The sequence below is a fragment of the Zootoca vivipara genome, chromosome 11, assembly GCF_965207765.1.
Source record: "Zootoca vivipara chromosome 11, rZooViv2.hap1.1, whole genome shotgun sequence".
NCBI classification, from domain to species: domain Eukaryota; kingdom Metazoa; phylum Chordata; class Lepidosauria; order Squamata; family Lacertidae; genus Zootoca; species Zootoca vivipara.
In genome coordinates, this window is record NC_142594.1 from 39,990,993 (window position 1) to 40,018,945 (window position 27,953).

The 27,953-nt window shown below is 47.6% G+C and overlaps 1 long non-coding RNA gene across 4 annotated transcripts in view; it reads right to left on the reverse strand.

The window, feature by feature from the left end:
• LOC118092370 (uncharacterized) overlaps positions 1–27,953 on the reverse strand; it is a 99,916-nt gene that overhangs the window by 9,618 nt on the left and 62,345 nt on the right. Inside the window, exons 2-4 of one of the 4 annotated variants that reach the window (XR_009558420.2) lie at positions 25,338–25,511; positions 5,920–6,008; positions 3,643–3,919 (exon numbers count right to left, since the gene is read on the reverse strand). This is a non-coding gene — a long non-coding RNA (uncharacterized LOC118092370). Of the gene's footprint in view, positions 1–3,642; positions 3,920–5,919; positions 6,009–6,308; positions 6,434–25,337; positions 25,512–27,953 lie in introns of those variants that run through there. The other 3 variants (XR_015946261.1, XR_015946262.1, XR_015946263.1) reach the window with 3 other exon arrangements.

The window sequence follows — 27,953 nt, forward strand, 5'->3', positions numbered from 1 at the left end:
GAGCTGGGTATGTTTAGCCTGGAAAAGAAGAGACTGAGAGGAGATACGATAGCCATCTCCAAATATCTAAAGGGCTGTCACATGGAAGAGGTTAGGACCTGAACCAATGGCTTCAAGTTACAAGAAAGGAGTCAAGAAGAATTTTCTGACAGTGAGAGCTGTTTGACAGTGCAACCGACTCCCTCTGGAGGTTGTGGGCTCTCATTCCTTGGGGGATTTTAAGCAGAGGTTGGATGGCCATCTGCCATGGATGCTTTAAACCTGCATCCATTGCAAAGGGGGGGGGGCTTGTGGTGCCTTCCAACTCTACAATTCTACGATTCTAGGAGGGTTAGTTTATGATCCTTGTGGTGCAGGGCTGGGGAATCTGGAACCTGCCAGGTGTTGCTGGACAACAGCTCCAATCACCACCCCTGACCATTGGCCATACTGGCTGCTGGGACTCATGGGGGTTGGAGTCCAGCTGTGTTTAGAGACCCACAGCCCCCCCCATCCCTCTTGTGATGTGATAAGGACTGCCATGGCACCAGGTGCACCCACCTTGCTTAGGCAGGTGTTCAATCAGAAACCCGTTATGGAATGAAAAAGAATTTGACGGTGGTGGTGGTGATCTGTTTCTAATGGATACCAGGAATCCAGTTAAGCACCTGCGGGTCAGTGGAGTGCTGCTATGTGATCGCAATCGCACATTAACAAATTTAGTGACACACTTCCTCTCCCAGTGAAATCTGGAACCCAAGAGATGTTGCTGGCTACAGATGTTTCTGTCTGGCCTCAGAATGTGAACAATCTCACTCGCTCTCCCCCAAATGGGTGAAGCACACACAGGCGCTTGACCTCTTCTGCTCCTGCCCAGTACAGACAACTTCATCAATGGGAATCCAGTCAAGAGAAGCAGAGCTGACAGAGCCTGCACTCTGGTTTCTTGCCCTCTCCTTTTTTATGTTGAGACGATGAATTGCTATAATCTTTTTTCTTCCCCTTTGCATCCTTGTCCTCCTCCTCCTCCTTTCCTCACGGTGTTGTCTTTTCAGACTGTGAGCCTGATATAATTACTGCGCTGTATGTCTGAGTCTCTTTGTGAACCATAAACATTACATTTATGATAATGATTATACGGCAGGGATGGGAAACCTGCTGGAATCCGACTCCCATCAGCCCCAGGGTCATGGATGATAGGAGTTTCAGTCCAAGAGCATCTGAAGGGTCATAGAATCATAGAGTTGGAAGAGACCACAAGGGCCATCCAGTCCAACCCCCTGCCAAGCAGGAAACACCATCAAAGCATTCTTGACATATGGCTGTCAAGCCTCTGCTTAAAGTCTCCAAAGTCTCCAAAGAAGGAGACTACACCACACTTCTTGGCAGCAAATTCCACTGTCGAACACCTCTTACTGTCAGGAAGTTCTTCCTAATGTTTAGGTGGAATTTTATTTCTTGTAGTTTGAATCCATTGCTCAGTGTCCGCTTCTCTGGAGCAGCAGAAAACAACCTTTCACCCTCCTCTATATGACATTCTTTTACATATTTGAACATGGCTATCATATCACCCCTTAACCTTCTCTTCTCCAGGCTAAGCATACCCAGCTCCCTAAGCCGTTCCTCATAAGGCATCATTTCCAGGCCTTTGACCATTTTGGTTGCCTTCCTCTGGACATGTTCCAGCTTGTCAGTATCCTTCTTGAACTGTGGTGCCCAGAACTGAACACAGTACTCCAGGTGAGGTCTGACCAGAGCAGAATACAGTGGTACTATTCCTTCCCTTGATCTAGACCAGGGGTCAGCAAACTTTTTCAGCAGGGGGCTGGTCCACTGTCCCTCAGACCTTGTGGGGGGCTGGACTATATTTTGAAGAAAAATTGGAACGAATTCCTATGCCCCACAAGTAACCCAGAGATGCATTTTAAATAAAAGGACACATTCCACTCATGTAAAAACACCAGGCAGGCCCCACAAATAACCCAGAGATGCATTTTAAATAAAAGGACACATTCTACTCATGTAAAAACACCAGACAGGCCCCACAAATAACCCAGAGATGCATTTTAAATAAAAGGACACATTCTACTCATGTAAAAAATGCTGATTCCAGGACCGTCCGCGGGCCGGATTTAGAAGGCGATTGGGCCACATCTGGCCCCCGGGCCTTAGTTTGGGGACCCCTGATCTAGATGCTATACTCCTGTTATCTTAGGAAAAAAGGTTGGTGGAAGAGGGGAAATGGGGGAAGGCAGGCTCCCCATGTCCTCACACTAGTGCTGCCTTCACCAAACTGCTGGCCTCCAGATATTGCTGGACTACAATTCCCATCATCCATGATTTTTGGCCATGCTGGTTGTGGCTGATGGGAGTTGGAGCCTAGCAATATCAGGGGGGCACCTGCAACCTAGTTCAATATTGTCTACATATGACTGTCAGTGGCTCCTTAGGATTTCAGACAGAGTCGTTATATTTTTATCTGTTTTATAAAATGTACATGCCACTTAATTTCAAAAAACAAAAAACCTAAAAAAAAACAGCTTTCCAGAAGATAAAACAATAAAATGAAGGGAGAAAATGACTTGCCCTACCCGAGGATAGTGGGGATTGAATTTGGGGTTTCCTGCATGCCATTGGCCATGTGGCTGGGGTTGATGGGAACTGTAATCTAAAGGGCACCAGGTTGGAGAAGACTCCCCTAGCGGCTTGTTTCATGTTGATACAACGCCACATTTGGCTTAGTAATATTATGGCCTTTCTGACTTGGGGGACAATGAAGGCATCCAAAGAAACAACATTAACCTTCTCCTTCTTCCATGTTTGGGCCAAAGGGGGTTGACACACATTTGCAATGTGCAGAGAGTTGTTTTACCAGAGGTTTTCCAGCAAAGAAGATGTAGTGGTCCGGGTGTCAAACTAGGACCTGGGAGACCAGGGTTCAAATCCCAACTCAGCCATGAAACTCACTGGGTGAGCTTGGGCCAGTCGCTGCCTCTCAGCTTGACCTACTTCACAGGGTTGTTGTGGGGTTTAAATGAAGAATGGAGGAACCACGTTCACCACTTTCAGTTCCTTGGAGGAAAAGGTAGGGTAGGAATGCAACTGAATGAATAAATGGCCAGCTCAGATTGCTCACGCAGAAAGTTCTCCTGACTTGGCCTTTCTATTTGCTTCCTATTTCCAAAGATCCATCCTTCGAACCCAGAGACTGTCCCTCTGGAGGGCCTTGGGGAGGAAGGTGAATTCTGCCAGAGAATGGCAATTCCAGACAACTTGCACTCACGGCATTTTGATTAGCTATAGCCCTAAAGGCACAATTCAAGTGGTTTACTTGAGAATGGGAATGCAAATAAATAGGACTGTCCCTGGTAAATAAGAACCACAAAGTATATGCAGCAGCCTCTTCCAGGCTTCATATTTTACTATTTTCAGCAATGCACTTAAAGTAAATTTTCTGCTTTTAGGGTTAGCTCTTATCTTTACTGCATCTGACTAACTCTGCTGCATGCCACTTAGAAACTGTGGGAAAGAAATGTATAAAGAAATATATTTCTAATGACCAAGTTCCCCCTCTCACTTTTCTTTGCCTAAGCACGTTCTGTCCCCCCCCCTCTCACACACACACATATGTGGAACTATATGCGACATAAATATAAAGAGTACCTGCAGAAGAGGCCTCAGGCCACGCGCGTTGTTTTCCCGGTTCTCGCCTGGGGAAGAGCCACCAGCTGGCCGGCCGCTTGCGGAAATGAGCTGCGTGGCTGAGATTCCGAGCAATGTCCAGCAGAGGGCGCCTCAGGCCAATTAAGGGGCCGGCCTCGACCTTCTCGTCCGGATCTACGAATGCCAGCTCAGCCCCTTTTGGAAGCAGAGCCCGGGCTCGCTGTTGAGACGCCAGCGAGGAGGAGGCTGATCTCATGCAACCACTCGCGTTTCCTCCCTAGGAAAGAAATGCGCAACCGGTGCGCGTGGCGGGAGTCAAACTCGCAGCGTATTGAGCAGCGTGAAAGAGAAGCCACGTGGAGCACACACCGAGGCTGAGGACGCAGGCCGGATTCAGCCCGTGTGGGCATCGCTCAGGGATCTGTCAGCCCCGCCGCTTGTGACCCAGTTGGCACCGCGGCTCATTGCCTACGAGCCAGTGTCTCCAAGGGGCAGCGATGGGCTCCGCGCCTCTGGCTGTTTTTGCACGACTTGCAGTGCTTGGGGCACGCGATCGAGGCACTAGAACCCAACCCACCCACCACAACTGGCACGGCGACCTACCAGCCCTCGCCCGGTAGGGCCTCCCTGCTGATCCCTGCTACACTTTCCAAGAGCTAAAGCAGAACTACGAAAGCGGACCCTCGTGGCGAGATAATGAATGGCTGCTTCTTAAAACAGCCGGCATTCGAGCCATTTTGCAAGGTGTGACAGCCTGTTGGGGCCCACAGGGGCTGACCCTGATCCTTCATAGATTCATAGAGTTGGAAGGGATCCTGAGGATCGGCTAGTTACAACCCCTGAAAATACTCGTGTCACAGCTAAAGAATCCCTGGAAGATGCACACCGTGGAGAGAAGTATCAACAGTAGAAGTCCCTAAACCCAGCTCTTGGGTCCAGGAGACAAATGCAGCTTCTCATGTTTCTGTTAAGTCCTTGGCATTCTCCGCAGGGCTATACCCCTCACCGCCCCTGCTTTGTGGAATTTTTCCATGGCTTTCATGTGGCCTTCTGAGAACGCCTCTTGCCTGCCTGACAGAGAGGGTTGTGTGAACAAAACTAGCCCACGGTACAAAAGTAAAAATTACATTCATTGCTCCACACACTTTTGCCTCCGGTTACAATTTAGGGGAGAGCATGCACCAAAATGCAGAACACACAACAATGCATTGTATTGGAGGGAGAAACTTGTACAAAAATTGGTGTGTGAGAGAAAAAAAGGTCATACAAAAATGTGCCTATTAAGAGAAATGCGATTTCCGTGGGATCTTTTTCTAAAAGATCACAAACTCATGCGGAAATGTGGGAAACTCAACTGAAGCTTGGGGAAACTGAAAGGAACCACAACTGACAGATTCTCTCCTCTCCAAGCAGCAGCAGCAGCAGCAGCAACAATTTTATAATATTTTCATTAGTTGTACTCTGCCCATCTGAATCATCTATGCTGCAAGTGGGGGGGGCAGAGGGAGGAGCCTTCCTTTCACAGCTCTCCAAATCTGCAGCTCGAGACCCCCTTCTCCACCTCCCAATTTCTTTTCTTGCAAAACTGTTGTGCAAATTTCTGTAAACTAGCCCTGAACTGAAACTCTGCATTATGAGAGGCCTTTTTCCAGCACTCAATTGATTCCACGTCCCTCTCTGTGTGTTAAAGGGAATTTGGGAACCAGCAACAGAAAGCGAAGCAGGGCTCATTAACTTCAGGAAGCCATAAGGATGCTGGCAGCTTTGACACTGACTTCATCCTCCTAGCAGAGTGGGCTGCATTTTTCCCCAAGTCCTGCTTATAGCAAGCTTCCAAGCACCTGTGAGAAGGCGGCATGCTTCATAGATGGCATGCAAGCAGATATGCTTGCCCTTGGTGCATTTTTAGCTGTTGCCCCTGCCAAAGAGCCCTAAGAGCAGGGTTTTTCCATGTGTGGCTTAAAAACCCAGATCCGAAGCTTTAGAGTGCTGTAGTCTGGGGAAATCACATCCCATGCTGCCCATGAAACCTGAGCGCTGGGGAGAGAGGGGAGTCTATTACTCAGGATATTGATGCGCATCAATAATTCAGCACCCCAATCCTTTCTCCAAATGCCTCTTTCCAAATTGCTACCAGGCACAGCCAGCTGACGTCAACCCAAACGGCGTCCGCACCTGGCTTCGCATCTGACAAGCATCTCAATGTTTAGGAGCATGGCTTTACATTCCGAGTCCTGCCTTCATGGTGCCCAGTGAGATGGGCTGCTGAGAGCTTACCTGCTCACCAAGGTGAATCCCTCACGCTGGGACTGTGGGCAGAAGGAAGGTCTGGATCTACTGGATGCAACGGGAACCCCGAAAAGGAGCTAGGAGACAGAGTAAAAAGGAGTGGGGAAGATGGAAGAGATATTTATTAAGAATTTAAGAGGAGCCTGCTGCATCAGGCCTAAGTCCCATCTAGTCGGACATTCTGTTCTTTTACAGAGGCCAGCCAGATGCCTGCGTGGAAGCCCAGAAGCAGGGGCCTGAGCACAAGAGCAGTCTCCCCTCCCAGCAGCATGGCACCTCCAACAACAGAGGGAGATTCCCGTGGTTTAGAATATAGCAGCACCCTCCCAACACTACTGTTAAAAGGCCCGCAAAAAACCAGCATCTTAACTTGGCACCTGCATTCAGGACTCTCCAGCTGTGGAACTTCATCCCTCTAGAAATCAAATCAAATCAAATCTGATCTCCAGTATTTCCTGGAAGTGATGAGCCCTTGTTATCTCCAGGCAAGCATTCTGTGGCTACGGATGAACAGAAGCTTCTTATACTGGCTGGTTTTAAAAATAATCAGTGTTTTCCCCCCCAAAACAAATTAAAATAACGTCCCACCTTGTCCATAGATGAGCCACCCGGGAGCAAACTAGTCATGAATATTATTGGCTGTGTTTGTCATAATTGGTTACAGTGTTTATACTATTTTTGGTAGTTGTTTTAGGTCACTTTTGTGAGGAAAGCAAATAATAATAAGAAGGCTGCAATACTATGTATGCTTTGCTGGGGGTAAATCTCATTTAACTAGACGGGACTCGCTTCCGCCTACAGTGAGGGGGGGAAGTATTTGATCCCCTGCTAAATTTGCCCGTTTGCCCTCTGACGACGAAATGACCAGTCCATAATTTTAATGGTAGGTTTGTTGTAGCTGTGAGAGACAGAATAACAACAGGAAAACCCCCAGAAACCCAGAGGACAAAAGTCAGACATTGATGTGCATTATAATGAGCGAAATAAGTATTTGATCCCCTATCAACCAGCCAGATGTCAGGCTACCTGGTATCTTCACTGTATGTAACTAGGTGAGATTAGAAGCACCTGCTGTAAGGGAGAGGTTTTACCTGTAATCCCAGCTTGTTACAGTACCTGTACAAAAGACACCTGTCGACAGAAGCAATCAATCCAGCAGATTCCAAAGTAGCCACCATGACCAAGACCAAAGAGCTGTCCAAGGATGTCAGGGACAAGATTGTAGACCTGCGCAAGGCTGGACTGGGCTACAAGACTATTGCCAAGCAGCTTGGTGAGAAGGTGACAACAGCTGGTGCAATAATTTGCAAATGGAAGAAACACAAAAAAACCTGTCAACCTCCCTCGGTCTGGGGGACCGACGCAAGATCTCATCTCGTGGAGGTGCAATGATCAGGAGAATGGTGATGAAGCAGCCCAGAACTACATGGAGGGAACCTGTCAATGATCTCAGGGCAGCTGGGACCATAGTCACCATGAAAACAGTTGGTAACACACAACGCCATGAAGGACTGAGATCTTGCAGAGCCCGCAAGGTCCCCTTGCTCAAGACAGCACATGTACTGGCCCGTCTGCAGTTTGCCAATGCACATCTGAATGGCCCAGAGGAGAACTGGGTGAAAGTGTTGTGGTCAGATGAGACCAAAATCGAGCTCTTTGGCATCAACTCAACTCACCGTGTTTGGAGGAGGAGGAATGCTGCCTACGATCCCAATAACACAATCCCCACCGTCAAACATGGAGGGGGACATATTATGCTTTGGGGGTGTTTTTCTGCTAAGGGGAAAGGACACCTTCACCACATCGAAGGGACGATGGATGGGACCATGTATCGCCAAATCTTGGGTGAGCACCTCCTTCCCTCAGCCAGGGCATTGAAAATGGGTCGAGGATGGGTATTCCAGCATGACAATGACCCAAAACACACGGCCAAGGCAACAAAGGAGTGGCTCAAGAAGAAGCACATTAAGGTCCTCCAGTCCTTAATCCCATCGGAAATCTGTGGAGGGAGCTGAAGTCTCGAGTAGCTACACATCAGCCTCGAAATCTTACTGACTTGGAGAGGATCTGCAAAGAGGAGTGGGACAAAATACCTCCTGAGATGTGTGCAAACCTGGTGGCCGCCTACAAGAAACATCTGACCTCTGTGATTGCCAACAAGGGTTTTGCCACCAAGTACTAAATACTAAACTTTCCCCCCTCACTGTAGATATGCATAGGCTTGCATTGTTAGCATTTATTTATATAGTGCTTTAGACTGTTCAGAGCACTTCCCTTGCACAATCTCAGTCCTTACAACAACCCTGTAAGGTGGGTCACCTTCTTGCCCCCATAGTGCAGATGGTGAGAGAGACACTGGCTTCAGGGCAAGCCCAGCCCCTGAGTTCATTGCTGTCATTGAAATTAAAACTCTCCTGCCTTTCTCACAATTAGCATTTGCCCTTATGAATGTATATTTCAAGGCTGGAAAGCGGGAGTCAGTATTTGGGAATGAATGGGAATTGGCAAAGCAGGGCTTTGCTTGCTGGCAAGCCAGAAGCAGTAAGGGCTTGATCAGGTGGTGATGAGCATCACACATACTTTACACTAGAGTTGGGGAGCTCATGCTTAGAATCACAGAATTGTAGCATTGGAAGAGGCCCTGAGGGTCATCTAGTTCAACCCCCTGCAATACAGGAATCTTTTTGCCCAACCTGGGGCTCGAACCCACATCCCCAAGATTAAGAGTCTTGTGCTCTACCGAATGAGCTATCCCAGGGCTGATTGGCCATGCAAAGTCATCTGCAGGAAAAGTACTGTTGCCCGATGCTATAGCACTTGAGCAGGCATCCCCAGACTTCGGCCCTCCAGATGTTTTGGGCTACGATTCCCATCTTCCCCGACCACTGGTCCTGTTAGCTAGGGATCATGGGAGTTGTAGGCCAAAACATCTAGAGGGCCGCAGTTTGGGGATGCCTGCACTTGAGTAAGGGGAGCCACAGATAAGTTTGCTCATACTTGAGAGTCAACGCCAGCACCACTGGGTAGGAATTTCCTTTTCTCCTCGTGTCACAGCATTACACAATTGGACAGGAACTGGGTGGAGGGGGCAGGTATTTCCCTTCTCAGAGGCCTGGGGTGCCAGTCTCAACAGCCTAGGAAAGAGTTCCTGCAGAAGGGATACCTAGGGCGTGGCATGCAGCAAAAGGTAATTTCCTGCCATTCATTTCCCTTGTGTTCCATATTCTTGGAGAGCAGTTTTAAAGTGCACAGATTTCAAGGAAAGGCCCCAGCAGCAGGCTTTGCATGCAGACTGCATGCATTTCTTCGGTATGTCTGGAAGAGACCCCTCTCTGGGCTGTTGCCAGCCAGTGTCAACCGTACTAAGGCCAGATAAACTGGGTATTTTGCCAAGGCAATTGGTTATGTATGCCTCCAGGTGCCATGTGATTCCTTGGCTTTTTTCAGAAAGCTTTTGTGACTGGCCAAAGCTGATTCGAGGGCACTGTTTTATTTGGCACAGCTTGATATTTGCTATTTTATCTTCTTGCTTCTGCTGCTACTGTTTTGGGTGGGTGTGGTTTGCTATCCAGCAACATTTGGAGGGCTGCAGGTTCCTCATCCTGGATATATGGGGGAGGGTTGTAGCACAGTGCTAGGGTATCTCTTTTGCATGCAGAAGATGCAACCCTAGTATCTCCAGGCCTGAAACCCTAGAGAACCACCAACAGGCAGGCACCATAGACCAGGTGCAGGGAACCTTTAGCTCTGCAGATGTTACTGAACTACAACTCCCATCAGCCTCAGCAAGGATGGCCAATGGCCAGGGATTATGGGAGTTATAATTCAGTTTCAGGTTGGCCATAGGTTCCCCATACCTGGGACCAGTGTTCTAACATGGTATTATTATTATTATTATTATTATTATTATTATTATTATTATTATTATTACTACAGTGGTACCTCGACTTACGAACGACTCGACAACCGAATTTTTCAACTTACAAATGGGGCTAATGGCCGCACGCTTACGAATGTCTCAACATCCGAAATGAAACCGCGGCGGTTTTAGATAGGGATTTTTTGACTTACGAAATTTCTAGATAGGGTTGCTTTGACTTACGAATTTTTCCATTTCCAATGCATTCCTATTGGAAATCACGTTTCCAATGGCGTTTTCGACTTACGAATTTTTCGACCTACAAAAGTGCCTTCGGAATGGATTAAATTCGTAAGTCGAGGCACCACTGTATTATTATTATTATTATTATTACTATTATTACTATTATTATTGGTAGCTTCCAACAGAATATACAAAAAACACAACAGAACATCACAGATTAAAAGCTTCCCAATACAGGGTTGCCTTCAGATGCCTACGGAAGGTTGTATAATTATTTAAACATCTTCCAAAGACCCCAGCAATGTTTTCAGGGTAGCTCAGTGGAAGAACATTTTCTTTCAATGCAGAAAATCCCACACAATCCCTGGTGGAGAGCCACTGGCAGTCAAGGCTGACAATATTGAGCTAGATTAGGGATGGGAAGTGTGTGGCCCTCCAGATGTGTCTGGACTCCAACTCCCATCAGCCCTGCCCAGCAGGGCCAAAAGTCAGGGATGATGGGATTTGTAGTCCAACAACATCTGGAGGTCACCAGGTTGGGCAAGGCTAGGCATCCCCAAACTGCGGCCCTCCAGATGTTTTGGCCTACAACTCCCACAATCCCTAGCTAACAGGACCAGTGGTCAGGGATGATGAGAGCTGTAGTCCAAAACATCTGGAGGGCTGAAGTTTGGGGGTTCCTGGGCAAGGCTATCCTGTGCGAGGGCATGGAGAGACCTGTCCCCCTTTCTTTCCCTAAAATCATAACAACCATGTTGCTTATTATTTACAGAGAGCCTCAGACATGCTGCCCAGTATTGAAAGGAAACACCTGTCTCTGAGCAAGGTGAGCAAAGGATCTGACTTTATCTAGGGCAGCTTCTGAATCCTGGCTTCCTATATTCTTGTTTTTCCTGTTGGGATTCTTTTTACAGCTGAACAATAGTCAGAAATTAGGCAATGGGCAGGTTTCCTGTTAAATCTCAGCCTGTCTCCACATTGGTGAAAGGTACAAGAGACATCCACACTGAGGAATCTTTAAGCTGCAATTCTCCGAAGGTGAGGTGGGCCATCCCTGGGGAGGTAGAAACCTCTTCCACCCAACCCCTTGGTGAGCAGCGGTGTACAAGAGAGAAAAGGAATCTAGTTGCAACCATTATGCCCAGTCTGTTGCATGTAGAATGGGGAAGCTGAGATTCCAGAGTGGGGGAAGTGGCTTCATTTGGGGAAAGGGCCCCACGGCGCAGTGAGGGTCCCATGTTCAGTCTTCAGGTGGGGCTGCCTGAAATCCTGGCGAGCTGCTGCCAGTCAGTGTAGACAATATTGTACTAGATAGACCTCTGGTCTGATTGGGCATAAGGCTGCTTCTTATGTTCCTAATATTTTAAAACTAGGGCCCCTGATATGGAACAAAATGCTTGAAGGTTCTGTCCTAGCACACTGACTTGGAAATGATGGACTGGAGTCAATAAGATGTCCTTCCAAGAAAACAGATTTAGGCTTGCATATTATGACTCAGAAGGGAAGCAAGGGATCCCTTAAGAGGTGCCTAGGAGAAGGCTGGAGGAGAGAGAGAGAGAGAGAGAGAGAAGGAAAGAAAACAGCCAGCATCCTGCATCTAGGTGGTTCACGTGGATGAGTCCATGTCAGCTGCCTTGCTCTGAAATGCAAGCCATGGTCACACCCTGCACATGAATCAACAGTGGTGCTCATCTGGAATGCATCTGCTCCAGAGCTCTGGCTCACAGCTATCGTGAAGGGGGTGGCTGCTCCTCCTTTCCTGTCGAGTCTTCAGATGTTTTGGGACAGGTCTCCATCCATCCATATCGAACATTGAGCAGAACTGCGGCCACCATATTCCTGCCACAGGAACGTCCTCCCCCCTTTGCTGAGTCACCCACATAGGCTTGGGTTTCCACAACTGGAGGGCATCCTCGCCCACAGAAGGACTGTGGGACAGGGAATTTCCTAACGGGCAAGGCAGATTTCCCAGAGTCGGTGTGGTGGTTGGAGTGTTGCACTAAGACCTGAGAGAACAGGGTTCAAATCCCCAGTCAGCCATGAGGCTCCCCGGGTGACCTTGGGCTGGTCGCTCACTCTCAGCCTAAACTACCTCACTGGGTTGTTGTGAGGATAAAATGGGGAGGAGGAGAATTGTGTGTGCCACCTTGAGGTCCTTGGAGAAAAGGTGGGATAGAAATGGAATAAATAAAATGTTGTTGTCCTTAATAAATTTCCCTGAAAGCTCTACCTGTCCCCTTGGCCCCATGTGCTGTAGCTGGGAGAAGAGCAGCTCAAATTTCTGCCCCACCACTCAGGGTAACGTAGGACCATTTAGACATTCCTTCAGTTAAGAGCATGAGCTCAGGCCCTTCTCTGGTCGCTCCCAGCATCACAAGGGAATGGAATGTTTTTTCACTGAGGGTTTATTTATTTTATGTAAAATATTTTCATCAAAAGATTCTAAAGCAGTGCTGATTAACAGATTGCAAGTAGTTGCTGGAGGCAATGTTTGCCAAACAAGCAGAATGGAATAGATGTGAACCATACACGGTACATATGTGGATAGCGCAAAAGGCAGCCAGGTCCGGCCTGCTGAAACCTTAACCTTTGTCTCTAGCAGACCTGACGTTACAAAAAAAGTTGGCTGTACTTTTGGTCAAGAGGAGAATTAAAGTGAAAAATACAGAACAGTTTGTGTCATACCTTCCCCACAGATGTTACTAGACAAAAATCCTCCCAAACAAGGGACTGTATGACAACCACTGCTTCTTATGCTTATATAAGAATGTATCAGAGCCCAGACATGCATTGAATCGCTCATGATATGCATGGCCAGGGGGGTGGGGGTGGGAGAGAGAAAAGATATTTCTACCACTCCCCATAGGCTTGGACTGAGAATCCAGAAATAATAATAAAAAAAAACATGTTTCCCAACTTGTACCTGATCTGCAGGCTTTGCTTCTAATGCTTAGGTTGCTGCAGATGTACTTGAGTGTGACAATCAAACCATGATTTCAAAGCATCTTTTTGCCGTCTTGAAGCCAAACTTCTCTTAGGTTTTGACCTGGATAGTAGCTCACAGCATTTATTGATTGATACTGCATTTCCATACCACTTTCCTCCAAGGAGCTCAAGGCTGTGTTCACAAACATCTCCCCCTTCTCCATTTTATCTTCACAACAACCTTGCAAGGTAGGTTAGGCTGAGAGATAGTGACTAGCCCAAGGTCTCACGGTGAGAATTTTAACCCGGGTCTCCCAGGTCCTGGCCCGACACTCTAACCACCACACCACACTAGGTCCCACACCATGCAATTTGCTACGGGCCATCTTTCTTTGCAAATGTCAAAGGTGGATGAGCATCCTGTTGCTTGACCCAAATGGGGCTGAGTCAATGCCTGGGGAAGGTCTGCTAGGAAGGTCCTAGCTCAGTGGTAGAGCATCCGCTTTGCGTTCAGAAGGCCCCAGGTTCAATTCCTGGCATCTCCGCCCTGGGCTTGGACTGTCCCCTCCTTGGAAGCTTGAAGAGTTGCTGCCCATCAGTGTAGACAATGCTGAGCTAGATGGACCAGTGGTCTGATTCAGTGCAGGGCAGCTTCCTTTGTCCCTGCATACATTCTGCCTCCTCCCCATCTCTCAAGGCAAGTGACTGAGACCCTTGTGCAAGGAGGGTCCTTTCCGACTCCACCATTCTATGATGCTAATAAGATGCTTTCTTTTTTGCCGGTTCCAAACACAAGTTTGCCAGTCCCTTGTGCGCAGAATAAACTCTGGAGCCAGAGTGGAGTCTTTAATAAAGGTTCAGTGTGACTCACACTGATGAGTCTTGTTCTTAATTGCCCTGGTAAACTGCACAAACAATTCGCTTTGAAGGAACGGTCAAAGAATGCCTCTCAGATCTCCTGTTGTATTTGTAGAAGACCCAGGCGAGGATGGAACACAACCTTGTAAGCTTTGTAAAAAATGAACAAAACAAACAAACCAAAAACTGGACAGCAATGTTGGATTCCACCCTCACCCCACCCCGTAAGTGGCTCCCAGGATTTTTGGATGCTACTTTCAGGGTTTTTTCTTTCCAGAAGCCTAATTCTCATACCACTCTGTGGCCACCTCTCTCTTTCTCTGCTGGCAAAGGCAAGTTTGCTGGCTGAGATCCAGGATTCACATCCCTGAGCCAGCTTTTGATCCAAATTGTTGAAGTCAAATTTGAGAGGAGAGAGAACAGCGATCTCTAATTGGAGATACTGGTTGGGGAGGGGGAGGATTGTTACCATGAAAAAGGAAGGAAGACCCTCAGGTACCCTTGCTGAGAATCTCGTAATGCCAGCAACAATAAGGCTTGGTGCTATTTGAGCAAAGCAGCCTTCCCCAACCTGGTGCCTTCGAGAGCAAGTGCTGGCTGGGGCAGGTAGGAGCTGCAGCAGGAACCCCATGGAGGGCATAACCCTTTCTTACGTCATTGCAATAATTTTTGGCAACAAGAGCAGCGGTGTAATGCACAAAAGGCCATTCTGGTTTTGGATTGCTCTCAAAGTAGGCCCATAAGGAAATCTGCACACATGAAAAGGCAGGCTCTATTTAGTATTCAGGCTAAATGCCCCCTGTGAGCCCAACTGCCCTTTATTAGGTAGTGCCCAGAAATATGGGGTGGGTGCTTCTCTCATTTTACTTGGTAAGGATGGGGAGTTTACCATGCCTTTTTTTTTACTCCTCCTGGCTTTGGTTTTGGAAAGAAAATATTTGGCGCAGAAGTAATTATTGTTCTCACCTCCAGCAGAGTGGCCAGAGGTTCTTGGTCAGGGGTGGGGAACCTCTCCATAGCTCAGAGGGAGAGCATCTGCTTTACATGCAAAAAAAGTCCAGAGTTCAATCCCTGGCATCTCCAGATAGGGCTGGGAAAGTGCCTTGCCTGAAACCCTGGACAGCAGCTGCCAGTCAGTGTAAGCAATACTGAGCTAAGATGGGCCAACGGTATAAGCCAGCTTTCTGCGGCCCCTTGTGGCCCTCCAGGCCCCTCTCTCTGGCCCTCAGAACTCTCCCCAGGACACACCCCTCACTTTTCCCCTCACCCCCTGAGTGTTTTGCATGCCCTTGAACCCCAATAATGCGTCTTGCTTGTCTGGATGAAGGACAGAGAGGGATGCGAGAGTAGCATGTGTAGAAAACCAGGCTATTCTACGAATTTACATATGTTGCTCCACCAACTTTTCCTGGTGGCCCCTCCCACCACTGGCACGCGCCCCCTCCAGAAGCTTGCCCAGAAGGTATTGTGGCCCTTGGGTGAAAAAAGTTCCCCACTCCCAATCTTGATGCAGAAGAGGTTGAGAAGGAAGCCACCCTCCCAAAGGCAGCTGCCGCAATGGATGGCACCCACCTGGCACCACGATTGGCACCCCTTTGGGCCAATCCAAGGCCCTTATGCCAGATCACCTGACGAGTTGCAGCTCTGCTGCAGTAACACAGAGGTGGGCCATGAGCCAGGCAAAGCATCACCAAATGCTCCTCTATCATCCCATTTTGCCTTGTGGTGGCTGTTAGCTTTAATGGGATTGAGGCTTTTTCTGGATTTGCGAAATCAAGGCCTTGCGCCGCCGACACTTCAAACTCTCGTTCCTTCCCCGGGATTCCTGTTAATTTCTTTCTTCCCTGTTCCTTATGGTTCCCGATTCGGGAGGAAGGCTGCCATCGTGCCCATCCCCCTTAGTATTTAAGCCATTGCTCATCTTACCTCACTGGGTGCAGTCCATAGAGGCACTCTCTATGTGTGGCTAATAGATGGGAATGTCAGTTTGCATAATGACCCGAGATTAAAATTAAGTAAGAAAACTTAACTTAAAAAGGTCCTGTGGAAGTTCAACAGGAAGGGGGCCTAGCTGACAGAGTAAGAATTAAATAGAGGGTCAGGCCATCTAACCCAGTATTTCCTGCTCTGACTGGCAGCAGCTGTCCAAGGTCTCTCAGGTCAAGAAAGGGCTCTTCCATCAGCTACTTCTTTGTAACTGGAGATTTCTTTGTAACTGGAGATGCAAGTAACTGAACCCAGAACTGTCCACGAGGAAAAGCCTGTGCTCTGCAAACCACAACCCCCTCAGCAATAATATGCTGCCAAACTGGTAAAACACACCGAAAGTGCCTGTGAGGAACACAGAGGGGATGAGACCCAACCCCCACAGAGGTCCTTTTTTTTCCTAATTAAAGGAAGGGTTTCTCACGGGATGAGGCACAATCCTTTGCACCCTTTCCCAGGACTTCTTCTTTCACTGTAAAGAACAATCCCGCTCGGCTGTGAACTTCAAGGAGCGAAAAGGAATTAAATAGCAGCTCTGTTTCTGTCGCCCTTCACATTGGCTGCTCTCTTGCAAGCGGGGCATGTTTCCTTTCCCAAGGCACAACAGGCAAATGAGGTGGAGGGGGGTGAAATATCTCTTCCTGCTTCCTGGGTATTGTGGTTCACCATCATGTCAAAGAAGATTTTTAACCACTCTCCCCTCCATTGCTCTCTGTAGCCTCAGGGTGAGCGTTCATCACCCAAGTCCAGCGACCGCGCTTTGTACCTGGAGCTGGAGAATGCCTTAAATGGAACAGCTATTGGTTTTGTTTTGTTTTGTTTTATCAGTTGCCTGGTTTTCAGTTTGAAAGCAAGCTTCCAAAGCAGGTGGCAGGATGATTTAAAAGATAAAGCATACAAAAGGATGCATAATAAATTAAATATAGTGCACAACAACAATAAATAATAGTAGGGGCTCAAAAACAATAATAATAATAATAATAAAAACATCAAGATGAAAACAGAGGCAAGATATGAATTACAGAACCAGGGCGAAATAGAAATAAAATCATTTGGCATTAAATCATCAGGCAAGAAAACTGACTAAAATGCCTGGATTAATAAAAGCGAAGAAGTCAGCTTGATCTGGTGCCTGAAACTTAAAAGTGAGACTCCATTTTCATACGTCAGGTGCCACCACTAAGAAGGCCCTTTCCCTGGTTACTCGCCACTGAAGAAAAGGCACCACTGAGGCAATGAAGATACTGGTTCAGAGGCAGGTTCATGCGGAAGAAGGGAGTCTTTCAAGTTCCAGAAACTCAAGCCTTCTGTCTTCTCCTCACAGTGACAATATCTGTCCAGAAAGGTTTGCCCATGTGAGAGAGTGTGGGGGCTGCATTTGCACTAGTGGTACAGGAGCGTGTTAAGCAGTATATAAAAGGTTGAAATAAATAAATATAAACATGCACCGACTACTTAATTTCCAAATTGTATTAATCGTGTGAATTAATTTGATAAATATGAACAAATAGGGGGGAATTCTGATCATAAATAACACCGGGGTTTTGCTATTTAAATGTAATTGGGTTTGTTTGTCTTTTAAGAAAGTTTTGAGTCTGGATTTTACAGCTACTCTTCAATGCCAGCCGCAGAGTTCCACAATCTCCCCTTGGCTCTCTTTATTAGCTGCTGGAATTGATTTGTTTTGGTTTTTCCGGGAAACTACGACGAGATGCTGCAGCGTTTTGCAACCACTGCCTGGCATCGCCCAGCCAGCAGGGCCACCTGTGCTGGTTTCAGTGACGTCAAATGAGTCCCAGAAATGCTGACATCTGCTCCTGAGGTTTGCCACTAAAGTGCTTTTCTTTAGATACGCAAGTCAAGGGACTTTACCTGGAGCGTTGCTTGGAAAAAATGTTTGAAGTTTCTATAGAAGGCATTTAGGAAAAACTTACCCAACGAAAAATCTGGGCTTTGCTCCTCGGCCAAGTCTTACGCACGCTTGGCGTCCTCCTCCTCCTCCTCGCCTTGTTTCAAAGTTATCTTGTTTCTCCAACAGAGGGACTCCCCATGGCCATCAATCTGAATGAGGTTGACACACCTCCCCATAGGCCTATATTTTAGCTGTTCATAAATTGGCAAGTTTTATTGTCCATTTTGATTGCTCTACACCCAGGGGGTGGGGTGGGGAAAATGTCAAAACTTTTTTGCCTTGTTCAACTGGAGAAACACGTAGCTGCCCGGTAATGTAATGAGTTCTGTTAAGGGAACTTAAGAGTTTTTTCTCTCTCAAACACAGAAATCAGTGCCTATATTGACTTCTCTGCCGAGGAAAGCCAACATGCTCAGAGGCTACAAGTACCCCAACAAATGCTTCGTTCCCAAATCCCTGGGACAAAAGTGTTAGTGAGAGATAGTCTAGCCTCCGAAGGGAGGTACATAGGTTGTGTGTGACTTTTTGTAGATTCGCTGTTTGCTTGCCTATTTCAAAATGGTATACCCTGCATTTCTTTGTGACTAAACCAAAGCAAAAATATATTGGTAATTGCAGATCACAAACACACACAGGATATAACAGCAGAGCATTTTCACACTGCTTCTATAGGGATACAAAGGAAAATGACTTATATGTCAGACCATAGATCCATCTCGCCCAATATCGTCAACCCTGACTGGTAGCAGCTCTCCTGAGTATCAAGCCAGGGCCGTCTTAAGCCTATCCAGCGCCGTGGTTCAGAGATCACGCCGGCGCCCCGCCCCCCCCCGTTCCCAGCCGGAAAGCCGGAGGCATGCACTACCTTGGGGGGGGGGGCGCACACACACTTCGTTCAAGCAGCTGCACCTCGCAAGGCGCCAGACCTGTTGCCGCTGCATTGTCATTGGCGCTGCGGCGGTGGCGGCGATGGGGACCAAGCGCCTGGGAAGCGCCCAGAGGAGGAGAGGGGCAGCATTTCTCTGGGAAAGCGGCCGTCGCGCCCGCCCATCTCCGCACTTGCCACTGCAACTTTGCCGTCTGCTGCGGGGAGGATGAGGAGGGGGGCACGCCGGCATTTCCTGCCCACCACCTGCCAACCAAAAAACACCCCACCCCTCTAGAAACTTGCACCGCACCACGAGGAGGGGCTTCTCCCCACCAACCCTCGAGAACTTTGCACTGGGATTTTTTTCTGCCTGCTCTTTTCCCGCCTCGCAGGGTTCTTTCGGTCTCCAGACCGGGCGCAAAAGTGCGCGGCCAAGTTACCCGCCAGGCTGCAGTTCTTACTTGAGGAGCAGCACGCGCCACAGCACAGCAAGGTGGCGAGCAGCAGGGGCGGTAGCAAGAGCTGCAGCCGAGCTTCCAGGCAGGTGGTGGGCAGGAAATGCCAGCGTGCCCCCTCCTCATCCTCCCCGCAGTGGACGGCAGGAGCGGCTTGGCTAGTGGGGCACTGGGTCGCCCGTCATCAAGGGGGATCTCAAGTGGTGGCGCCGGCCCGGGCAGGGATGCGCGGCGTGCACAATGCGAGTGCACACAGCTGGCGGCGCTGACTGCCCGCTAGCACCTGGAGTTTGGCGCCGCAGCGCCCCTGGTGGCCAGGCGCCCTGGTGCATTGCGCCACCCAGCCCAGGCCTAGAGCCGGCCCTGTATCAAGCAATAGTCTCTCCCACTTCTACCAGGAGATGCCAGGGATTGAACTCAAGACTTTTTTCCATGCTTTCAGACAGAATAATAGAATGGTAGAGTTGGAAGTGACCACAAAGGTCATCTAGTCCAGTGTTTCTCAACCTTTTTTGGGCCAAGGCACACTTGTTACATGAAAAAAATCACGAGGCACACCTGGAAGAAAGTTCCCCTCTGCCGCTCATTCCGGCGCCCCTAGAAGCAGCGGCTGCGGCTCCAGCGCACTCGTCTCCGCTAGCCTGAAAGGCTTCGGAGGATCCACCACTTACGGAGCTTCCGGACGAACGTCGGAGGAGACGAGGCAGCGGAGCGCGCTGCCATCGCCGCCACCGCCCCACATTCAACCACCGCGCCGCAAGCGAGCGCGAACTTGCGAGAGGTGGGGTTGGGGAACAGAGCGGCGCCAGGCCATCTCGCGAGAGCAAGCGGCGAGAACAGTTGCCCGAAAGGAGCCCCTGGGAACTGTAGTCCTTTCTCTGGCTCCCTTTCCCTCAACGGCGTGTGGGGGTGGCGGAAGTGGAGCTTTCTCTCGTCAGCCAGGTTTGCGCTCTCGCCCGGGAAACAAGCCGCACGTCACGGCACACCAGCCACCGTTTCGCGGCACAGTAGTGTGCCGCGGAACAGCGGTTGAGAAACGCTGATCTAGTCCAACCCCTTGTAATGCTAGAAACTTTTGCCCAACAAAGTGCTCGAACCCACAACCTCGAGAGTAAGAGTCTCATGCTCTACCAACTGAGCTATCTCAGATGTGCATCACCACTGGCAACTGATCTGTGGTTGGGGTGAGAATCATGGAACATTTCCTTCCCTTCCTAGTGAATGGTCACTGCAGCAAACCCACTTTTTAAGAAAAGCCTTTTTTGTAGTTAGTGAAGTGACAAGAAAATGCATCTAAAAGTTTGAGAAGGATGAGTAAAAACATATACACCCCCTAGAAGCAAATCACAATGAATGCTCAACAAACAGGTGTTTTGGAAGACCCCTTAAGCCAAGGAAATAATAAACGGAAGTGTCAAGAAAATGCAGAGTAAAACTTTCCTTTCGTGTGTGAGTTAAAATCACAATCTTGCTGAACTTGTTCATTTATGTGCAACTTAGGCTCAGGGGTTGACACAATTCGCTTAACATTTGTTTGCCCCTTTTCCTACTTTTTAATCTGTGTTAACAGCTTGCCGCACACGTATTTTTACAGCACATTATGAAAGCCAAGAGGTATAAACAAACCTTTTAAAACAATATTCCTTTCATTTATGACACCGAAAACAGATCTGCAAGATAGCCTAATTCCCTCACTCCAAAACCCCATTACATTATAATTTATCTATCAATCCATCATATTTTACGCATCAGATTTATGTCATAAAAATCACAATGAAATTGTTATCTAATGGCTCCTAATAAATGTCAAAAAAATAACTTGTGAATGGCCATTTGAAATATATTGGAAGTCATTAAACATCAATTAAACTATGTTTTACTAATACTTTATTACAGTCTTTTTAACTGAACTGTGAGGAGGGGAAAAGATTGCTGGCTGGTTTATTTAAGTCAAGACATCGTAAAAGTTCTTACTGCTTTCACTATCAAATGTATTGATTCTGCTCAAATTTTTCTCCTAGGAGAATCGCTGACAGCTGTTCCTTACAAACAACCCTGACTGCAGAGAAGTGCAGGAGGTTGGATGTTCTGTGGCTCCACCTCACTTAACCACAGGGAAAGCTGCTAAAGGGCTCTTCCCTTAAAGAAATTAGGACCAATAAAACTGACACCTAGGTCTCAGCCACCACTCACCTGTAGAAATGGTACTTGGAATGGCCCTTCAGAAAGCAGGTGGGAGGGTTGTGTGGCTGAATGGTTATAGGTGTGTGAGGCTGTGTTTTTTTAAAAAAAGTTTTTAGAAGATGGGGGCAGCCTTGGACTACTCCAGAAAATGTCCACCCACGCAAACCTTCAGCCCCTGAACTTCAGGGAGGCCCACCCACACACCTCAGGAATATGAAAGACAAGCTGTACTAAATACAGAGCAACAAGACAGCTTAGACCAAATTGCCCAGAGACATGGTAGGCAAGGGAGCACTGAAGGACCTTGAAAAGAGAGAGTGGGGGGAGGGGATCATACCCAAACCTGCAGCTAAGAGGCCCATTGCAAAAACTAGTGGAGTGGCCTTGTCCTCCCTGTGTTTGAGCAATGCTAGCTTCCTGGGCACATGTTTTGTTGCTGCAGATCCACACCCCGTCCCACACCCATCCTGACGTGGTTCCGTTTAGGAATGACAATCTTGCATCATTTTTCTGAGCTCAAAGAGGCAGCAGATCCAAAAGCCTTGGGGCTCCCCCCCCCCACATCCCCTTACAAGACCCCTGGTAGTGCCAAAGAAGAATCATAGAATGCAAGAGTTGGAAGGGTCACTGGAGTTCACCCAGTCTCACCCCTTGCTCAGAGCAGAGATCTACAGCTACAGCATCCCGAACCACTGCTGTCCTCCTTCTGCTTAAATGCCTTCAGAAAAGGAGAGCCTGCTGCCTCTCGAGGCTGTCTGTTCTACTACCAAAGAGCTCTAAATCAAGAATAACTGTAGGTTAGCTGGATGCTGAAAGAACCATGCAGCCATTTGTTCATTCATTTGTGCATTTATTTTGTACATGTATTCCCTGCCCTGGCACTCGAAAGGTGGCATTTGTGAGGTTCCCAGGTAGTCTCCCGTGCAGACACTGACCAGACCTGCAAGGTGGCAGCCCTCACCTCATGCCCCGAAACATTCCAGACTAATCACGGATCTGTGCCCAGTCACTGCGCAGCATCAGAGTCACTTCCAAGCCATAGCCACAAAGTGCCAAGTTGATTGCCTAGCCCTGACCCTTAGATGCTTTTCATCTTGATATCCTTAGTAGGGGCTACTGCCTCTCCACATCTTCACATACACAACCCATCTCCAGTACAGGGAATACTAGTACTGTTGTGTGACCTTACTAGACAACTTTTGAGGATCACTAAACTAGTGTTTTCAAAGGGCTTCGAATACTTGCAAGAAAGGCTGGTGCTATTGGGAAGTGTTACTATTATTGGGGAATATCTCATGCTGTGGATGGCATGAGCTGACGGGGAGGAAGATAACTTCTACACAGTGAGCAAAGTAAGCAACCCATCATTTTGTTATACAAGTAGCTATTAGCATTCAATAATACTCTATTGTGTCAGTGTACAAATGTGTCATTATCCTCCACTTCCCTCCGCTGTTCCTTGAATTATTACTATGGCTACCCTCCCTCCTCTCCCCGTCCCTCCCCCTCTCCCCGTCCCTCCCCATTTCTCCTTCCGTAAATTAGAAAGTAATAGATCTCTGTTAACTAAAGCTAAACAACCCTTCAACCTCTTTCTCCGTGATAAAGCTGTAGACAAGAGCATTTCGCTGCGAAAATAGTAAATAGGCGCCATATGTCATCAGCAGAACTAATGTCTCCACATACATGTAAACCTGGGCTAATGGGCCCTGCCAAAATATTTTAAACCATCTGTTTTGACTTAGCTGTTTTTGAGAAATTATGTTTATCACACTAATTTATTTTGCTGTCAACAGCACCAAGTGAGACAGTTGCTGCTAAACAACATCATTATATATATCGCATTTCTGGCACAATACCAGCAGGCTTTTGCTTCTCTCGTTCAAAATGCGACCGGAATAAATAAGCAGTAACGTTGTCAGCATATTTAAAGATCTAGCACGGGGTGGCAATGCATCTGCCTGGATCTGCAGTGTTCCAGCAAGGGGATTCTGGCGCCGAGCAGTCCTTAATGGTAGGCACCAGGGCAGCCTCAGGAGGAACGGCAGGTGAGGTGCCACAGGTGGCCCGAGAAGTGCGCAGCAGACCTGGAGAAAGAACAGAAGGGCCCTGCACGCATGGATGAGATGACACAGAATCAGGTTTACACTTCTGTCTGTCTTCCTGCGCTGCATGGCACTGATGCATTCTCCATGGGCACCCGGCCTGCATGCACGCCATAGAACTGAAACAGGCCAATGGCCACCTGGCCCAGCATCTTGCTCTCACAGCAGACAATGCCAAGCCCCCAAGCAGGATATGAGTGCAACAGCCCTCATGCCCACCTGTGATAGATACCCAGCAACTGGTATTCAGAGGCATAATGCTTCTGACTACGGTGGTAGAACACAGTCGACCTGGCTGGTGATAGCATTGCCCCCTGTGAATTTGCCTAATTCTGACTTGAAGCCATCTAAGTTGGTAGCCATCACTGCCTCCTGTGGCAGTGAGTTCCCCAGTTTAACTATGCGCTCTGTGAAGAGCTACTTTCTTATATCTGCCCAGAATCTGCCAGCATTCAGGTTCATTGGGTGCTCACAAGTTCTAGTGTTATGAGAAAGGGAGAAAAACTTTTCTCTGTCTTCTTTCTCCCTGCCATGCATAATATTTATAAATTTCTGCCATGTCACAAGTTACTTTTTTGCTAAGCTAAAAAAGTCCCAATGCTGTAACTTTTCCTTATACGAGAGTTACTCCACCCACCTGATCAGTTTGGTTGCCGTTTTCAAACTCTACAGAATCTAATTGCTGGTGGGGGGGGGGGGGCGCATTTGAAGCATGTCTAAAGAACATGGCTTCCCCCCCCCCCCCAAGGACTCCTGGGAGTTAGTTTAGAAATTGATCAGTTATAAGATGACAAATTGTGGGATCATTACGCATGGAACGTTTATGACAAAGGCCACTGAAGAAGAATCTTCCCAAAACGTTCCACCCATTTGGGCATATCTACACTCTAGCCTTGGTTTTATGCTTGTTTGACTGTCTTGGAGACTGTGCGGATGCTAGGACGCTTAACTGCCACAACGTGTCGTGTCTGATCCAGACCCAAGCCACGACTCCCGACTCCTCCAATGAAGACCCCAGTGACACAAAGTCTTAACGATCTTATGGGGCCTCCTGACTTTGGTTTCCACCTCACAGATTATGTCATAGTTTAACAACAACAACAACAACAACAACAACAACAACAACAACAACAACAATAATAATGCATCTTATTTGCTATATTACCTAATGTTTCCTGCTCTTTGCTACCATCTGGGTTCAGATTAGAGATGGTTTCTTTTTGGGTCTCCTGCAGCATCTCTTCCCCACCCCCACCCAGCAAAATAGTCAGCATCTTGGACAGGATATATATTAAAGGAACCAGAAGTCTCTCTGGCCATTTCAAAGAGGCTAATTCTCAGACACTAGATATACACAAACATCCCCATGCTATCTAACAGATAAGGCAGTCATGCTGTACTTAGCCGGTTTCCTCACTCTAACAAGGAGCGTTTGTGCTGGGTTGCCAAGGAAGTTGCTGTTTCTGTGTATCCACTACACTGCCAACCTTTGTCAAGTCATGCTAATTCCAGAACGGAAAAGGCTCCACTGTGTCAGATGTCTTTTTCCCGGAGGGTGGGGGGGGGAGACAGCATCTCACTCCATCTAGAAGCATGTTAATATGGGTGTTGTATTCTGAGAGCTAAAGGTGTTAACAACACCAGGGAGAGCTCAGCTAAATATCTAGCACTACTTATCTAGTCCGCTGGAATAGACTCTGCTGGGATGTGGTGGACTCTCCTTCCTTGCAGGTTTTTTAAGCAGAAGTTGGATGGCCATCTGTCATGAGTGCTTAAGTTGAGATTCCTGCATTGCAGGGGGCTGGACTAGATGACCCTTGGGGTCCCTTCAAATTCCACAATTCTGTGATTCTATGATTCTGAGAAACATATGCTGTGTGATTTTGCTTACCCAGTTCACAACAAGATGCCATTACGATGCTCAGATAGGGCTATCCTGGATCCCACCCCTTCCATTTGACATTTGTATAACAGCTAGCATCCCTCTGCTTTGGCAGCACAGAAAACTCACCAGCTTCTGTCTCGAGGTTGCTCCTTCCACTGCAGATTCTCCCAACATTTCTGACACAGTCAAGTTTGAAGGGGAGCCTTCTTTTTTCAAGCGCGCCCTCGCATTGCGAGGCGTAGTATTACCAACTTTGGGCCGGACTTCTATTTTCAATGGCTCGCCCTGATTTTGCAAATGCTAGACAAAGACAAGCACAAGAAGGCACATTCAGAAATAACATTGGCCAGGAGGTCTGCTCATCCATTTATGTTCTGTCATTCCCAACTATCCCTATTTTCCATTACTGCAGGTTCATGGTCTCCTTGAGTTTGGGGTACCTTTGCTAACTCCTGCAGGCGATTCAATAACAACCCAAAATGGGCAGCCCATGGATGAGTCCAAATAGCGCCACTGATCGAACTGACTGCACTATATGCTTGATATATTGACTCAAAAGGGGAAGGTATGAAGTAGGGAGAGGCAAGCTCCCCAAGGAAATGGGTCATTCTTGCAAGCTTCCTCTTCAGCTGGTTGGTTTACCCTGCCTGGGATCTGCAGAAGAATGGAAGGACACCTTTTGCTGGCTTTTTAATAAAAACAAGTGTTGATTATATATTCCTTACCCTACACATTAAGGCTACTTCCTTGTTAAGCCAGGAAGGACATAATAAGGGATCTTAAGTTCACGCTGCAGGACATCCAGACAGGAGACATCCCCTGCCTAAATCTAGTTATCCTACACCAGACATCTGCTAGGAAGTTTGTTCAGCTGGGCAAACACACACAAGATATACAAAAGGAAGACTCTTTCAAACAATGGAGTGTGAACAGAGCTTTTCATTTGCAAGAGCTACTTTATAAACAAGAAAACGGAAAGCTATTATTATTATTATTATTATTATTATTCCCCATCTTCACCCTAAGGTCCCAGGGCAGGTCACAACAATTAAAACACAATGTTAAAAACCACCTTCTGCAGCTGACACACACACACACACACACACTTTTCGCCTCCTTAAAACCTAGGGATCTCGTTGTCAGAAGCTTTACCCTGGGAGAAACGCAGAGGGAAGTCACCTTGCAGTGATTTAACTGTGTCCAAAATTACTGTGTGTTCAACAGTCTCTGATCCACACAAGGTCGTATGATGATTATGGAGTAATCCTCAATTGTAATCCATCTTGCAGTTTATTGCAGATTGTAGGCAAAAGACTGAGCCATGCATCACATCCGAGGGAACTTGAAGGGGGAAATGTAAACCTTTGTCCATGTGGTACAGAGGTTAACTTGTTGGATTTGGAGCAGGCAGCCCCAGGTCCCATGAAGCTCATGGGGTAACTGTAGGCCAGTCGTTGCCATCTCTTGGCCTGACCTACCTCACAGGATTGTTGTGAGGCTAAAATGAGAGAGGGCACAACCCCTTTATCAATACTGAGGCTCCTATTAGCCTGCCTTACACAGGGAACAACTGCTGTTGCTATCAATATATATGTATGCCATTTATGTGCCAAAATGGCTTCTAGGTGGTCTACAAGATCAATGGTAAAATCCATACATAATTAAAATGCACAAACAAAATGATTCCATCAAAGCATTAAAAACATTGATTTTGTTGTTGTTTAGTCGTGTCCAACTCTTCATGACCCCATGGAGCAGATCATGCCAGGCACTCCTGTCTTCCATTGCCTCCCCCAGTTTGGTCAGACTCATGTTGGTAGCTTCGAGAACACTGTCCAACCATCTTGTCCTCTGTCGTCCCCTTCTCCTAGTGCCCTCAATCTTTCCCAACATCAGGGTCTTTTCCAGGGAGTCTTCTCTTCTTATGAGGTGGCCAAAGTATTGGAGCCTCAGCTTCAGGATCTGTCCTTCCAGATAGTTTTTTTAAAAAACCAAGCCATAAAACAAGCCAGCTAACATAACCATTGAAACAGTTAAAAGGAATTATTAAATTGAAAGTTCAAGTTCAGGGGAATGTTTGCCAAAACAAATGAGTCTTCCAGAGCACTTGGAGCACATATACCCTGGTGAAAACCTCCACTTACCCACAAAGCTCGCTGGGTGCCATAGACTGATGTCTCTGTCTAGGCCACTCTGGCAACCAGAGGTCATTTCCACCTCTCCTATCCTAGATCCTCTATAATGAAAAGGCAAAGAATATCCTCATGCATATTCTCTCTGCCCCTGAAGAATCATAGCATTCCCTGCCTCCTCCAAGCTCAATATTCCTGTTGCCAAATGATTGGCAAGATTGGCCTAGTTCCTCCTTAGTCCACATTGGTCCAAAGTTGTGCCAATGAGATAAGAAAGTCAGTTGCCCAGACTTAAATGCTGAAAGTCTTCCGGCAGAGAGTATCAAAGAAAGGTGTTGTGTAAATCAGTATCTATAGCACTCACAAGCCACCCTTTATCAAAGGCCATTTCTTCCAGGGCTGTGAGTACACATAGCTCTCCATCCCTGTGAGGGAAGTTAGGTTGAGAGCTAAGGGACTGGCCCAAGGTCACTCACTGAGCTTCACTCTAACCACTACACCATCCTGCTCCCTCCTATGATAATCTAGTGGGTCAGGCCCGTCCTTGCCCTTTAACAAAGAGCTCTTCCACACTGGAGAAGGAAAAGACACCAGCAACAGCAGATAAGCG